The sequence below is a fragment of the Equus przewalskii genome, chromosome 6 (genome assembly GCF_037783145.1).
Source record: "Equus przewalskii isolate Varuska chromosome 6, EquPr2, whole genome shotgun sequence".
NCBI lineage: Eukaryota > Metazoa > Chordata > Mammalia > Perissodactyla > Equidae > Equus > Equus przewalskii.
The window spans coordinates 93,866,055-93,881,079 of NC_091836.1; positions in this window are offsets into that span (position 1 = coordinate 93,866,055).

Genomic DNA, 15,025 nt, shown 5'->3' on the forward strand with positions numbered 1-15,025 from the left:
CATTTCATCTTAGCATCTGCTTCCAGGAGGACATGATTTGACTCAGAGGACCAAATGAGATCATGGGCGCAAACATCCTTTGGAAACCACAGCGTGAGAAACAAGTATCAGGTATTATCATTTAAAAAAAATACAGGCGAAAATTGTTTTATACAACTCAATAGCCTTTTGGAACTCATTGCTTTGCCGCCCAGTTCATTAATTAATGTTGACCTTTTTTGTCGTTGTTCATTCGAAGAATATTGATTCTCTTAATCATGCTCAGTAAAGAAAAAAAGGTTATATTATATTTAATAGGCCCCAGTGTAAGAAGGCATCCAAATTTGTATTGAATTAAGAGATTTTCATTCAAAAGAGAATTTAGCTCTTAAAGGGAAAAGTTTCAGTCATCCGGGGTTTTCATTCAAGGTGAAGCGTTGGGCATCTGTCTGTTTGATCTCTCCTGGGACGCCACATTTTCCCGGGACTTGGAGGAGAGCCGATCGCCCTGGATCAGCAATCTTTATGGCTGAAGCCCCCCAAGGGCTCCCGAGATGGTGAGGATCATCATTGCTCTTTTTATTACGAAACCCCAGAGCGAGATTCCTCCACGGCCTGCCTCTTCCCTGGATCTGCCGGGTTTCATCTCGCTCCCACCCCCTCTATTCTACACCCGGCTGCAAAGGTTATCATTGTTCTGCTTGACCTCCTTATTAGCTTAACTAACACTTTTAGGATAAAGTTGAAACACCTTAAGGTGGTTGATCTGACCACAGGCTACCCCTTGCCCAGTTCACCCTGCTCCCTACAACACACACACACACACACCCCCTCTCTGCTTCAGCCATGTCTCGTCATCCTTGGAGACGCACTTTTCTTCACATCAGAACACGCCTGAGATTGGGACTCATCTGAAAATCACTGTAGAGCAGGCGACAGTCGTTAGTTGATTGCTCCTGCCTATGTCTGCAAACATGAAAAGCACCAGCTTCAAAACTGTCAGGATGGGTGTTATCCTGGAAGAAAATCCCAGAAACAGTAGTGGCCACCCTTTTAACCCCTGGGTACCAAACATTGTGGGAGGTGCTGGGGGAGGTGGTGAATCAGGGGTGTTTAGGGACATTACCCAAGCGGGAGTCAGAGCAGGCTAGTCCCAAACACTCACACCCCAGCCTGACAGCCCAGCCACAGTAGCTTTCCCTGGGATTCCCCTGGGATTCTTTACAAACACTGTCACTGATGCCCTTGACCACATTGTGTGGAAAAGCTTAACGTCCATGCCTCTGAACCAAAAATGCCTTTCAGAAGAATCTGACCCTAAAACTTTCAAAAGTACTGAAAGCAAATTATATCACACACATTTATATTTTGCTATATTTGATAGAGTGCTATAAATATGTATATATATATATAAAATACATCCAATTAAGAATGAAAAATGCTCTTTCAAAAGGTATTAAAACCCTAAGTGATAAAAAAAAAACAACCCTCTGCCAGTATAACTGCCAACGTTTTCTCTTCCTCGGTGATAAGTAAAGTAAGGACTCGTCTTGAACGGCGTCTCGAAGGAGAGGAAACGAGGGAGCTCTCCTTTACCCTCCTGCGTCTCCAGTCGCTGGACTTTCTTGGGTTCTGCTCTCCCTTCCTAGAACACTTTTCCCTCTCTTTGCCTGGTTAACTCCTACCCACCCTCTGGGTTTCGGCTTAATTATCACCTCCAAGAAGTCTTCCTGAACCTCCCCACTCCCCTCAGACTATGTGAGTCACCCCGCGCTCTACCCCCACGGCCCCCTATACCTCCATCTCATAACAATGACCATCCTCGACTCCAAGCGCTTGGGTACTGTTCTGTCTCCCCCACAGGCTGTAACTCCTTGAAAACAGGGAACGGCCCTGTCTTGCTCACCTGGTACTCGGCCCAGCTGGCCTGCAATACATAGTCATTTAGCAATGAATAAAGGAACCCATGAAAAAGGGTCTCCATTGCACAGCATATAAATAAACGCATGCAGTTTCAAATGGTGAAGCCATAAAAATTTCTCTTCAGACAAGGAAACTGAGGCACAGAGTAAGAGGCCAGTTAGTGACACAGCCAAAACTAAAATTTCTTCAGGTCCCACCTTGTAGTAGCAACACCTGACGTGGCCTGGGCCTTTTCCATGTGCCCGGCGCTGCTCTGACCTCTGTGTAGGGGTTGTCTCACTTAATCCTCGTAGTAACCCTGTTAGCTGGGTGTCATTAGTATCCCCACTTTATGAAAAGGGAAGCTGGATGCGAAGACTTCAGCTTTCTTAAGACAATAGAGCTAATAAGTGGTGCAGCTGAGCTACAAAGCCCAGCCGACTCCAGAAGCTGCAGCCTCACCCACAACCTTAGGGAAGCTGGTAAGTCGAGTCAGAATGCTTAGCAATAGTAAATGTGATTGGTTACCAGCAGATCACTTCTTAAGAATGTGTTTTCAAGCTGATTCAAGACAAACAGCTTTATTTCAGTGGATATTGACACCAACAAAATCAGAATTAAGGCCGGTATAGTTGAAAAGGCATTCTAACACGACCTAGGAGCTGTGGGTTCTAACGGCCCACTCTGCAGGTAGCTGTATAATCCTGGGCAGATCACCTAACTTCTCTGAGCCTCAGTTTCCTCGCTAGTTAAAAAAGGGTGGGGTAGTGCAAATGAACGCTTAAAATCCTCTGACGGGAACTGTCACTTTATCTCAAAGCAATTAACAGGTACTTACACCACGTGGAGAAGTCACCAGCGATTATTATCCCATGCCAAATATTGAATTCGAGGATGTAACTTAAACTCCAGTGTTTGTTCTACAAAATGCAAACAGTGTTGGGCGAGGTGAAGGGCTCTTGATCCTCCCCTGAAAGCACAGCTTCTCACGTGTAGTCGTGGCCTTTTTTTCTCTCCTGCTATTGACAGGGTTTGCCTTGGTGGGGAGAGGGCAGCCCAGACTTGTGCAGACCAAGCTTGGCTGTTGGGGAAAAGCACATAGCTGGAGGGGGACAGCGTTCAACAAGAAACGAGGCCTCGTCTCCGCCTGACTCATCCACGCGGGGCCTCCCTCCCTGCTGCTTTGTTCCAACACCAGATCAGCGGCTCATGCGGAGACTTGCTAAGTCAAACACTATCAGAAACCCCAGCCCAGCTCTGCTAGGGAGGAAAACAAGACTCTCTCCCCATGGCGGGGACAGCCACATTGCAGCCTGCCTGCAGGGTCACAGGGCGCCTGAAACCACTCAGTTTATCCAAACCTTTGGGGAAGCTTTTCTAACAGCCAGTTGGACCCACTTTCTTTTCTTGGCTTAGGAAGGAGTGAAAGGTCATAGTAAGCCATCCCCAGGCTGTGCCTCCAAGGCTGTATTCCTCTTCCAAGGCATCCAATATCTTCAGGCTTCACGATTGCACTTTGAGCTGGACAAATTTGAGCGAATTGTGCAACCTCTTAAAGCTTAAGTTCTCTCACCTGTAAATCGAAAACAATAATGCCCACACCTGAGGATTAAGTGAACTAACGGGCACATCACCTCTAACATACAGTGTGCCTAATAAGAGGGAGCTTCTTGATGATTCCTTTCATGAAGGGTACCCCAAGGCCAAGCATTTTAGATCCTCTAAAACCAACCAAATTTGGGGAGAAAGCTCTTCTGCTAAAAGATATTCTAGAAGAGTGTTTTTCTGTGGCTTAGAACAACTCTTATACACACAATTAAGATGAAAGAAATAAATGTTGAGATAGATGGATAGAGAGATGGATAAATTGCATTCCCAATTAAGTGTGTATTCATTTAACAAACATTTACAAGTACAAGACTCTGAATAGGGGAATAATTGCCTCCTTTTTAAAGCACGTTTAGCTCACAGTGTTTTTTCACAACATTCATGGATTTGATTCCTGACCACACTCTGTGAGGATAGACAAGGATCTTTACTCACCTCTCTTAGAGGCGGGCGGGAAAGTCACCGAGAGCAGCAGAGTGCGTACTGTAGGATAACAGTCCTCGCCATCAGACAGGCCTGGCTTTGAAGTCTGGCTCTCACACCACTTGTGCATCTCCTTGAGCAAGTTACCTTTTTGCATGTCATGTTCCCCATCTGTCAAATGGGTGTGATACGCCTATCTCACAGAGTTGTTGTGAGGACTAAACGAAATCGTGCCCTCACAGCACTTCTTGCACACCTGTCTAATACACAGCTTACTACACTGCCAGTGAGTGGTCATCATGGTCAATACTATAGCTTTTTATTGTTGTTGAAGGACATATAGTTGAAATAGCAGAATCGGGACTAAAACTCTTGTTTGCTGAATTCCAATCTAATATTTTCTGCCGTACCACTAGTTTTCAAACATTTCAAAGCATTGAAATCCCTCTTTAAGAAAACAATATCTTACTTGGCACATGAGTATGCAACACAGCAGAACTGCTCTTCTTAGAGTCGGAGAGAGGAGGTCCACAGGGCCTCCCACCCATCCCCACTTCCCACCACCACAGACACTGTCCCTCACACCCCCACAGCAGGGCCACCGAGTTGGCTGCTTGTGGTCACCATTGCCTGAAAGCCACCAGGGATTTGATGGCAATGAGTTAAGAGGACAGGTGGACGAGACTGCTTCCATTCGCCTCATTGGCAGAACCAAGCCTTCCTTCTCCTCCTTGTCTTGCTCTGTTCCTCACTTCCTGTCCATCTCTTGGTCCTTTGACCAACTACCTTTTTCTGCCTCACGAACTCCATCAACTTGACCGGTTCCTGCCTGTTCTCTAGGACCTGTTTGCTTGGCACTTTTTTCTGCCAACTGAAATCTGCGTCGTTTGCGTTCAGGGAGGCTCACTCACTTCCCACGACAGCCTGTAGACGAAGGGGTGCTTCCACCCCTTACTCACGCCATGCAAACTTCTACCACCCCTGCCTAGTCCCTCCCTTACCATTCAAGGGAGGAGGAATTACTCATCTGATTGATCAAAATTCTAGAATGTGTTTCATGTCACATTTTCTCTGGGGTCAGACTGCTGTGTGTTAAAGGTACAAGGGTGTGTATCCCTTTACCTTCTCCGTGTGGCTGAAAGCATACATCCAGGCAGCCAAGCGTGTCTCCGTCTGCGTGTTAAACATCCTGGCCCCTGCCTCCCTCTCTATAACTGAGCAGGTCAGACAGATTGAGAGTCCAGTTTGTATGAGATTTAAAGCCCAACTTAGTCTTTAAGCTAAAGTCAGTGCTTTCCCCTGAACTCCACAGAGAGGGTTACTGGGTACTCCTAGGACCAATTACATTCCCATTTAGCTGCTATACCTTGATTCTATTCCCAGTGGGAAATCAACGAGGAGGAGAAATGACTGGTGGGGTAGATCTCGGCCTTCTCAGTCCCTGGACATAAAACCATTAAAAGTCCCAGCTGGACTCCTTACACCTCTGTGACCTTCCTTCTTTAGGCCTGGCCCCTTTCCTCTGCTCCCAGACAGTCCCAGGCCCCTGCCCTACAGTCATCGCCTGGTGAGGAGAACATTGCAGACGCCCCAGCCTAGGCTCCTCCGGGCCCTGAGCCCAGAATGCCTGTCCCCAGCTTTCATCTATCCAAATCCTACTGTCCTTCGAGGCCCGCCACACACCCCTCCTCCACCCGAAGTCTCCCGTTAACCCTGCCAGAGTGAGTCCTCCCGCCTCTGGCTCACATAGCACTTAATTCTTCACTCTGTTCTAGCACTTACTTCATTCTGCCTCGTGTTCCAAAAAGTTGTTCACAACAGGTCAGTCTTTCCCAGAAGACTCGAAGCCACTCAGAAGCAGGGAGCCTGGTTAGTCATTTCCGATACCCCTCAGCCTCTGCCATTGCACTTTACAAACGACAGATTCACAGTAGTAAACCATAACTTGGGAGCCCAATAATGTCCCAAGAAACCTGACCAGAAGAATTGTAGCTTATAATGTATATAATTACTATAATAACATATATTATGTTATATGTAGAACATCATTTGTTTTCACAGAACAATTTTATATATATCCACACACACATTTTTATATCCACACACACACATGTATATGTCATGCTTGACCAATATCTATTGGTGGAGTGGAATTGTTAAAGAACCCAGTATTAGAAATTCCAGGGCAGGGCCAGCCCCGTGGCCAAGTGGTTAAGTTTGCGTGCTCTGCTTCAGTGGCCCAGGGTCTTGCCCGTTCGGATCCTGGGCATGGACATGGGACCGCTCATCAAGCCACGCTGAGCAGCGTCCCACATGCCATGACCAGAGACACTCACAACTAGAATCGACAACTGCGTCCTGGGGGGCTTTGGGGAGAAAAAGAAGAAAAAAGAAAAGATTGGCAACAGTTCTTAGATCAGGTGCCAATCTTTAAAAAAAAAAATGAAAGAAAGAAAGAAAGAAATTCCAGGGCAATGGGCGTCTTGTGGACCTTCTGAAGCATGAACAGAAACCACTTTGCCAGGAGCAGGAAGGAACTCATCAAAGCAACCATCATCTTTGGCCTGCCCGTGAGTGCACTTGTTTTCCTCTCATTTTTAACTACAAACAAGCTGCCTCATGCGTTTCCTTTTGCTGCGACCGGAATACACTGTCAACGAGATTTGAGTGTTAGCCCAAACACTGGCGCAGGAAGTGCTAGTCAGTACGGCCAGGCCTTGGTTCCAGAGCTACGCTGAGGGATTCCAACAGTCCCAGCCAACAGTCAGGCTTCATCATGAGCTCCTGTGTCTCTCAGAAGGCCTGGTGGGGCTTCTAGGAGAGAGAGGAAAGAATACAGGGCGTGAAGACTGAAGAGTCCATTCAGGTTTTAGCCCTGTCCTTGGCTTCTCATATGACCTTGCCTCTCTGAACCTCGGCTTCTTCCTCTGTAAACTGGAAATGATGAGGCTTAAAGGAGTTCTTAGGAAAAGACAGATATGGAAATATTTTGTAGCCTCTGGCCCCCGGCAATAAGGTGCTATCATTCTCATACAGCAAACAACTTTGTCTGCTAAAGGAATGAATGCCTCTCGGCCAGAAAGAAAATTGCACGGCCCAGTTTGGGGTGAAGGATAAGTACCCACAAACAGACAGCTGGGAAAAAAGTCCACACGAAGCCTGCCCTGGGAAATCACTAAAGACCTAAGTGTTCAGTGACTGGAAAACGCCCTTTTGTAAATAGGTCACTGCTCGATCCCCACTCTTCTCCAAGACTCTCCCTTCAGCAGGTTGGCAAAAAGCAGCCCTGCCTCTGGGTACTTCTGGAGAGACTGGCGTGTTGCTGTTGGCTCTGCCGCCCAGGATCTGCTGTCAGGTTCGGTTAAGGAGGCTCCGGACAATGAGGCTGTGTTACCACCCGACGTTTCTTCACTTGCCGTATGCAGGCAGGGCTGCGGAGCCAGCAGCTGACGGCTGTGTTCACAGCCTCCATCCCCTCATTAATTAATGAATTCTGGGCCTGTTGCTCACCCTGGAGAGACGTCTGCAACATGGGGTGGCGGCAGGCTCTCCTGCAGGAGACCCCCCCGCCCCCAGCATCTGGGCACTGTTCTTAGCTGGGGGGCAGTGCAGGGCGTGTCATGGGGACAGGTAAAAAAGTGGCTGAGAGGATAGGAAGCAAGTTTTATGCAGGGGGGCTAACCGCTGGCTTCTCCCATTCAGTAAACCCTAACCAAGCTCAAAGGGGTGCTCAGCTTCAGTTTCTGTGACTTCAAAAACATCGGCTCCCAAATTACAAATGTACGCACGTTTCAGATCAAACGCAATAGTGCGTCCCTGAAGACAGAAACTAAAATTATGGCCACTTCCACTGAAATCTCACTTATTTCCTGGGATGGAAGACGTCCCCATAACGTGACCAGAAGGGAGTAAAGAGACAGCTACCAGATCGCACGGCAGTCCCAAGGGAGAAGAGAAAACTGTCTCATTTTCTAAAAAGTCCTGCTTCGTAATAGACTCCATCCTTGGAAAGCTGTAGAAATTGAACTAGAAAACGGCCTCAGTCTTTATAGTTTTACTCTCTGGAAACAAAAATGTCTGTGTGATAGTAACGGCAAATGAATAATATCCTCAAACCAGGATATTCTGTGTGACTAGAGTCAAAAACATTATGTGACGGGGCAGAATCACTGTCAAAGTACTCGTGAAGTTTTAGGAGATTTCCATGAATAGAAGAAACTTTGGTTTTCACCATTAAACAGAAAGTTCCTGTCTTTTGGAACATGACAGATCTAATGAAGTCTTTGTGAACACGCCAAAGGTCTGCATTCTAATTCTGGCTCCCAGTCCAGCCAGCTGGGCCACCTTTCCCCGCGCCCCTCGCTGTCCAGTCTTCACCTTCCTCGTCTGCAAAATGATAGTAGCAACCCCTGACCTGGCTCCTTCCCTCCCCAGGGCTGGCGATCCCAACAGAGGATAGGCGGGAAGCTGACGTGCAGACATAAAGAGGGAGGAGGACGGCGAAGATTACGTTCAAGGGGGAGGTTTACGAGTCTTGCTGTTGGTTTCCTCCTTACTAGGAGCCTTCAGAGCTCTTTGTTTCCAAACACATTTTTTTTTAAGAAATTGTTGAGTTTTGTGCCATTTTGTAAGGTCTGGTGGCATAGGTCAGGTATGTACTTAAGGGTTCCATCCAAACCATGATTTGCAAAGACAGTTAAGGAAAACCATCCTTTAAAAGTGTTATTTTAAAAAAAGAAAAAGAAAGGAATGTTAGCCTAATAAAGGGACTATGAATAAGCATTTTACAAAGTACAGCAAATACCAAATGACAATGTAACACAAGAAATCAGGTTGAGAGTATCTGGGAAGGGACCTCATACACGGTATCATACTTGAAAGAGCATAGACATGAATATATTGATATATTCCTAGAATACTTTAGATTCTCAACATTTATATGAGAAATAACCATTTTTCTATGCAGTCACAGAACTTTACTAGACAGCATGAGAGAGTTTTTGAGGCGACTGAATTGCATCCTGACCGTGATGTTGGTTCAAAATCTACACGTGTGTTACAATCCATAGAATTGTACATGGAAAACAAGTCAATTTTACTATTTGATGCTTTAAAAATAAAATCAGTAAAAGGGGAAAAAAGAGGAAAAGTAAGCCCATCACTGAACCATGCAGCAGAACGCAGGCCTGTCCTCTGAAATGTCACAGCTATACCCAAACAAGCTCGACAACAACACTTTGCTAACTTCCCTGGGCACACCGGTTACCCCAGGCTTTCGGCCCAGTGGAGAGCCTCATTCCGTAGGTCTGGATGGGGCCTGAGTTTCTGCACTTCCTTAAAGCTCCCAAGTGATGCCCTTGCTTCTGTGCCTGCAGACCACGCTGCAGAATGTTTAAGCTTTGTAGAATTTAGTTCATTTGGAGCGATTATGGCAAATAACTGCTCCCTATTCCTTACCCATAGCAGAGATGACTGATTATTCAAACATGTTTTCCTCCTGAGCCCAGACGTGACTGTTGGGTAGAACGCTCTAGGGGGCAGGTGCTGCTCCATAGGAGGGACTATGTGAGACAAGACCTCCTGACACCCTGGACCTTCAGTGCTGGATTGAGCGCCAAGAAGTCCACTTAGAAAACCCACTTCCTTTCTCAGGCCTTCGTGTCCTAGCTCCAAAACTCTGTGTCCTAGACAAACCAGCCACAGTTAATTACAGATGTATGTTTCCTTCCTGCAAAGATGAACAAGCTTTTTTTTTTCCAACTAGGCTATAAATGGCTTGAGGGCAGGGACATATCACTTACTTCTTTTTGTAATTCCCTTAATGTCACTTTGAGCCTCAGTTTCTTCACCTACAAAATAAGGACAAGCCTATCTTATAAGGTTGTTGTGAGAATAAGAAATAATTGTGAAGCACTTAGAACAGTGTTCTGTGAAAAGTAAGACTCAGTAATCGATAAGTGTTATTATTACTCCCAACAAAGCTGAGCGCTGTGCCATACCCACAGCAAGCATTCAAACACCACTGCTACAGGGAAGACGAGACACAGAGTGGATCAGTCACTGAGCTGGGAGCCAGAAGCTAGAGGCCACAGCATCAGCCCTGTCCTTCCGTCTCTCCGAACTTTCATTTCTTAGGTGTAAAGAAAATCTGGATACATGATTTTTATGATTAATTTCAGCTCTGCCATTCTACATATTAGTAACATTACATAACACTGCTTCGCAACTTTCCAGCATTTTCTAAAGTCCGTATAGAGCCCAAAGTATCCAGTTGAGAGCAAAAGAAAAAAATATCTAATACTTTACAAAATCTAGTTCAGGCAAAAATTGAGAGTTCTGCATTCTCACCTGAGTTGTTGATTTTCTACCACTGGAGGGCGCGCAGGGCTTAGTTGTAAAATATCCTTCTGGGTTTTAGCTTCCTTGCTCACAACTTCAATTTCAGTCAATCGAATTGAATCAGAACCAAGGAAACCACTTACCTCCTTTGACAGAGTTGGAAGAAGAGGTGCCAGCCCGAGAGACCACAGGAGTTGGCAAAGTCCACAGAGAGAAGACTCTACTTAACCAGCCTGGCGCCATTTCTGTTACCTTTATTTCTCCCTTAATATTAGCCCCATACAGACCTTCACGCCACATCCTCTCAACTCAATTTTGAGCCTTATCCTGTTCGTGCCACAGCGGCTAGGCTTTGGCGCCTTGCAAAATTCCTCTTCCTCGAGATAAATGCTTTTAAAACGGTGTGTTGTTATCTCAAGGCCTGGCCCCTGGGTCTTAGATAAGCTGGGACTTTGCGTCAGTCTTCCATCCTGCTGATGGTAAACATCACCTCTCTCAGAGGAAGCCTTGTCTCTCTTGTAGGGCTCCAAGCAAGTCAGATATTCAAATAGAGGGTTCCTGACGCTGCCACGAAGAAGGATGGCTCTGGGAGAGGTTTTCCACGTTACACCAGATTTGAAGGCCAAAGGGTCAGCTTGGGCAACTCGAGCGCTCCATCAAAAATTCCATCCAGGACAGGATCATCGATCCCCTTCATCTCAGATAAGACCTATGATGGCTCCCCTGGAGGCTGAGCCAATGGCCCCAGGTCCCCTAACATTCTTTCCCTCACTAGATTAACCTCATAGAACATCTGGGCCCATCCAAACCCAGCGGGATTTAAAGAAAGTTGGGGAGTTTCCAGCTACACATAGAAAACAACATCTTTACAGCGTGGGAGATAAAAATGCGGGGGAGAGGTAGGTCTCTTTGGGAAATTTTATTGAACATTTTTAAGGAGTGATAGTACAGGGATTCAAACGTCTAAAGCAGGATCCCAGAGAAAATCAGATGGATACTCCTTCAAGTTCCCTAATTAACTTGTACTGGAAATCTGTATAAATGAATTACTTACAAAATAACAGAAGGCAAAAAATGACCCTTCCATTTCTACAAATGAGAGATTTATGCTAGCAGACTATAGGTCATTGACCAAATACAATGCTACCCATATCAGAAATTCTTTGATATAATAATTACATCACTTTTGTTTTTATTAGTATTCATTTTTAAAACAAGAGAGTCAACAAAACCCCTGGTCAATGTGTAAGAGATTATAAGACCAATTATTAAAAATTATCTGTACCAAAAGAGTCACAGATAAACGTGGTTTCAGTTATTCCAGGGAAAATGCACACATGGGAAACAAAACAAGTCTGTTCTGTAGCTCCAGAAGAATTGGAAACAGAGATAATTAAGGAAAACCAGTTGTCAACTGCACAGGGCCCCTGGTGCAACACGTACTACTTTGGGATTCGTTCCATATTGGTGACAATGTGAAAGAGATGTGATATGCCATCAGTAGGTTTCTGTCCAGACAAGGGAAACTGGTTCACTGAATTTGTGTGTCTCTCAATTTGCAACACTAAATTAATCCAAAGAGAACAACAATCTTTTAAAAAGTTTGTGTTTGTGAGGAGTTTTCTTTTTTCCTTCCCGAGCACATCCACATCTGTTATTGTCTGTGGTCCCTCTCCAGAGCTTGGGAGGAGATCTGCCTGTGAACTGAAAGATCAGGAGCCAGGCTCCTGGTTTCAGATGGGCCTGCTCTGGTCACGTGTCACGTCAGAGGCCACAGTTTCACGGCTCTCGTGTTCCTTCTACATGATCCCAAAGAAGGGGATACAAAGATACAAACACCAGGTTTAACATCATTATGAGGTTGCCAGAATTTTCATTTTGTTTCTAACAGCTTATGCAGAAAGATGGGGAAAAAAAAGCTCAAAAGAGCCTTTGCTCTAGAAAAAGGGCTTGAAAAGCCATGCTCAAGCTTCCAATTTCCCTTGTTTCTCCTTCACCTCTCACCCTCCTTTCTTTCCTTTGATCTGCCCCTTCTCTATCTAATATCCACATCTCTAACTTGTTAAATTTTCAAATATAACATCCTTTGCAGAACTGAGAGGTCGTGTCGATTTATTTTTAACCAGAATGCAATGCATAATATTTAATTTCCTGAAACACAGGGTCAGACTATGATTATTCATCTAACATTTTTTTAGACTGATGAATTTGAAATGCAAATAGGAAAATGTGTCTTTAAAAAAAAAAGCTAAACTAGTAATTTTTTTCCAAAATCAGTTTCCATTTTTCAGGGATCCCAAAGCAAAAAAAAACAGAATATGCTGTTAATTTGGCATTATGAGGTCATCAGCATTTATGCCCGGCCCTCTGTCTTATGCTTCCGCTGCCCTTGTTTTTCACACGAACACCAACACAAGAAAAACCTTCTCAATCCCCAAGCTTTAGTTTTAGGAAGTAAATGGTGCTTGCAGACACAACCACCACACACTCGGTGAGCCCTCTCCTGTCACTTCCCAAGGGAGGCAGCAGCAGGGTGATAAAAGGGAGAGAGGCTGGGAGGAGAGAGAACGAGGATGACTTTCAAAAAACCAGATCTACTGATAACATTCTCCTCCTCAAACGCCTTCGTGTCTATCCACAGCCAACACAACAGCCCTGCTCCTTGGAGAGGGTTCAAGAGCCCCATACTTCTCCCTTCTCCGTCTCAGCTCCCATCATGTGCTTGGCTCCAGCCGCACCAGCGGGCCGCCATTTCTCCAGACACACTCTGCTCTTTCATGTCCAACCCTCCCACTCTACAGTGGTTCTTAACAGACAAAGGCTGCTCCTAAGAGAGTTTGTATTCTTGCCAGTTTGCAGAACTCCTCACTCACACTTATTGTCTATGAGCATCTATTAAATTGAGATTCCTGGACAGTATTTAAAGTCTCCGACTTTGTCAGCTACATAGTAGTAAATCAAGAAATCACCACATGTAGGCTACAGTGTGAGGGAAACGCACACTCATGGATAAAATGTAAATTAGTACAAATTTTCAAAAGAGAAGTTTAAACATATATTTTCAGAAGTGGAGTTCTTGCTCTTGACCTGACAGTTCCACTTCTGAAAATTTATTATTGGAAATAACCTTATATACAAGCGAGTTTATCACAGCAATGTTTATAATATCAAAATGCTATAAAAATATCAAAATTCCCAACAATGAAAGATTCATTTTCTAAATTATGGCTCATTCATACAACAGAACGCAATGGGATCTAGCCTGTAGCCCAGCAATGGAGAGAGTGTGTACTCAGTAAAAATGGGACTGTGAAGGGTAAGTGAAATAGAAGGGTCTGCAGCCTTGGAAAGATGGCAATGTTATGTTGATAAATAAAAAATGTAGTCTGCAGGGGCCGGCCCAGTGGCACAGTGGCTAAGTTCGCATGTTCTGCTTTGGCGGCCTGGGGTTCACCAGTTTGGATCCCGGGTGTGGACCTAAGCACTGCTTGTCAAGCCATGCTGTGGCAGGCATCCCACACATAAAGTGGAGGAAGATGGGCATGGATGTTAGCTCAGGGCCAGTCTTCCTCAGCAAAAAAAGAGGAGGATTGGCAGCAGATGTTAGGTCAGGGCTAATCTTCTTGAAAAAAAAACACTCAAAAAAATGTAGTCTGCATATTATAATCAAAATTTTTTAAACAAAAGAAGTGTTTTATTCATAGGAAATGTCTAAAAGAACATGTGATTATTTGTAATTAGTTGTATAACTATGAGAGTTTAAAAAAAAAAAAGTAAGATACTGTGAAGTCAGGTAAACACTACCTTAGTAGGAGCATGTCAAACTGCTGTGGAAGCTTCCGTCTGAATGAAGCAATCCAGGAAAAGGCCATTAGGGTAACGTCTCACAGCTTGCAAGCCACTGAAAAGTCTTCACCACGTCAACAGGACAACCCAGATACGTGCCCGAAGACTCCCCACCCTGGAAAGCCGGAATACCCCATTACCTAAGCAATAACAGTCCTTTACATCAGCTAAGTCACTTTTAAAGGAACCGAAATTTTATTGCTTTTTTTTTCAGAACTCCTCCTCTTCTTGTGCCCATCTCACCACCCACATGTTCAGCTCATCATTTCATCAAAGCAAGAACGAAACTCTTTTCCTACATCCTGACCTCAATCCTATTTTAACAGAACTAGCTTGAAACTCATTCATCAACCAGAAAAATCTCAACTAGAGCATCTTAAAAACACACAGAGAAAGATAAACAGAAACCTGAATTATGCTTTCTCGGACATTTCCACCCACCCCCTGCCCCCCCGCCCCAGGTCGTCAAATTCCATCTTCGGTCATTATTGGGTAGCTCCTTGATTCATTGCTAACCAGTCACCCCACGGCTTAAAGCTGAGCTCTCCGTCTGCAAAACCGAAGATGTTATCAGCACGACAGTGAAGGGTCTGGGAGACAGCTGGTTGCTTTTACAGGCACTGACATATCTGGAAGGAGACTCAGCCTGGCTTCTGAATATAAACAGGAATTAGTAAGGTAGACGCAGAACAAATAAGCACAGTGATTGAGAGACCTTCCCCAAGAGAGGGCCCCTGCGAGGTAGGGGGAGGCCCAGACACCCAATCCCTCCCCGGGGCTCGGCCAGACTCAGAGTCAGGACAAGGAGGACAGCCTGTGGGGTTGACAAAACCAACTGAGAAGACTGGTGCAGCCACCTCAGAACGGGATGTGCTGGACGAGTTGCACAGCTCTTGGAGCCTCAGTTTTCCTGCCAGGAAAATGGGTG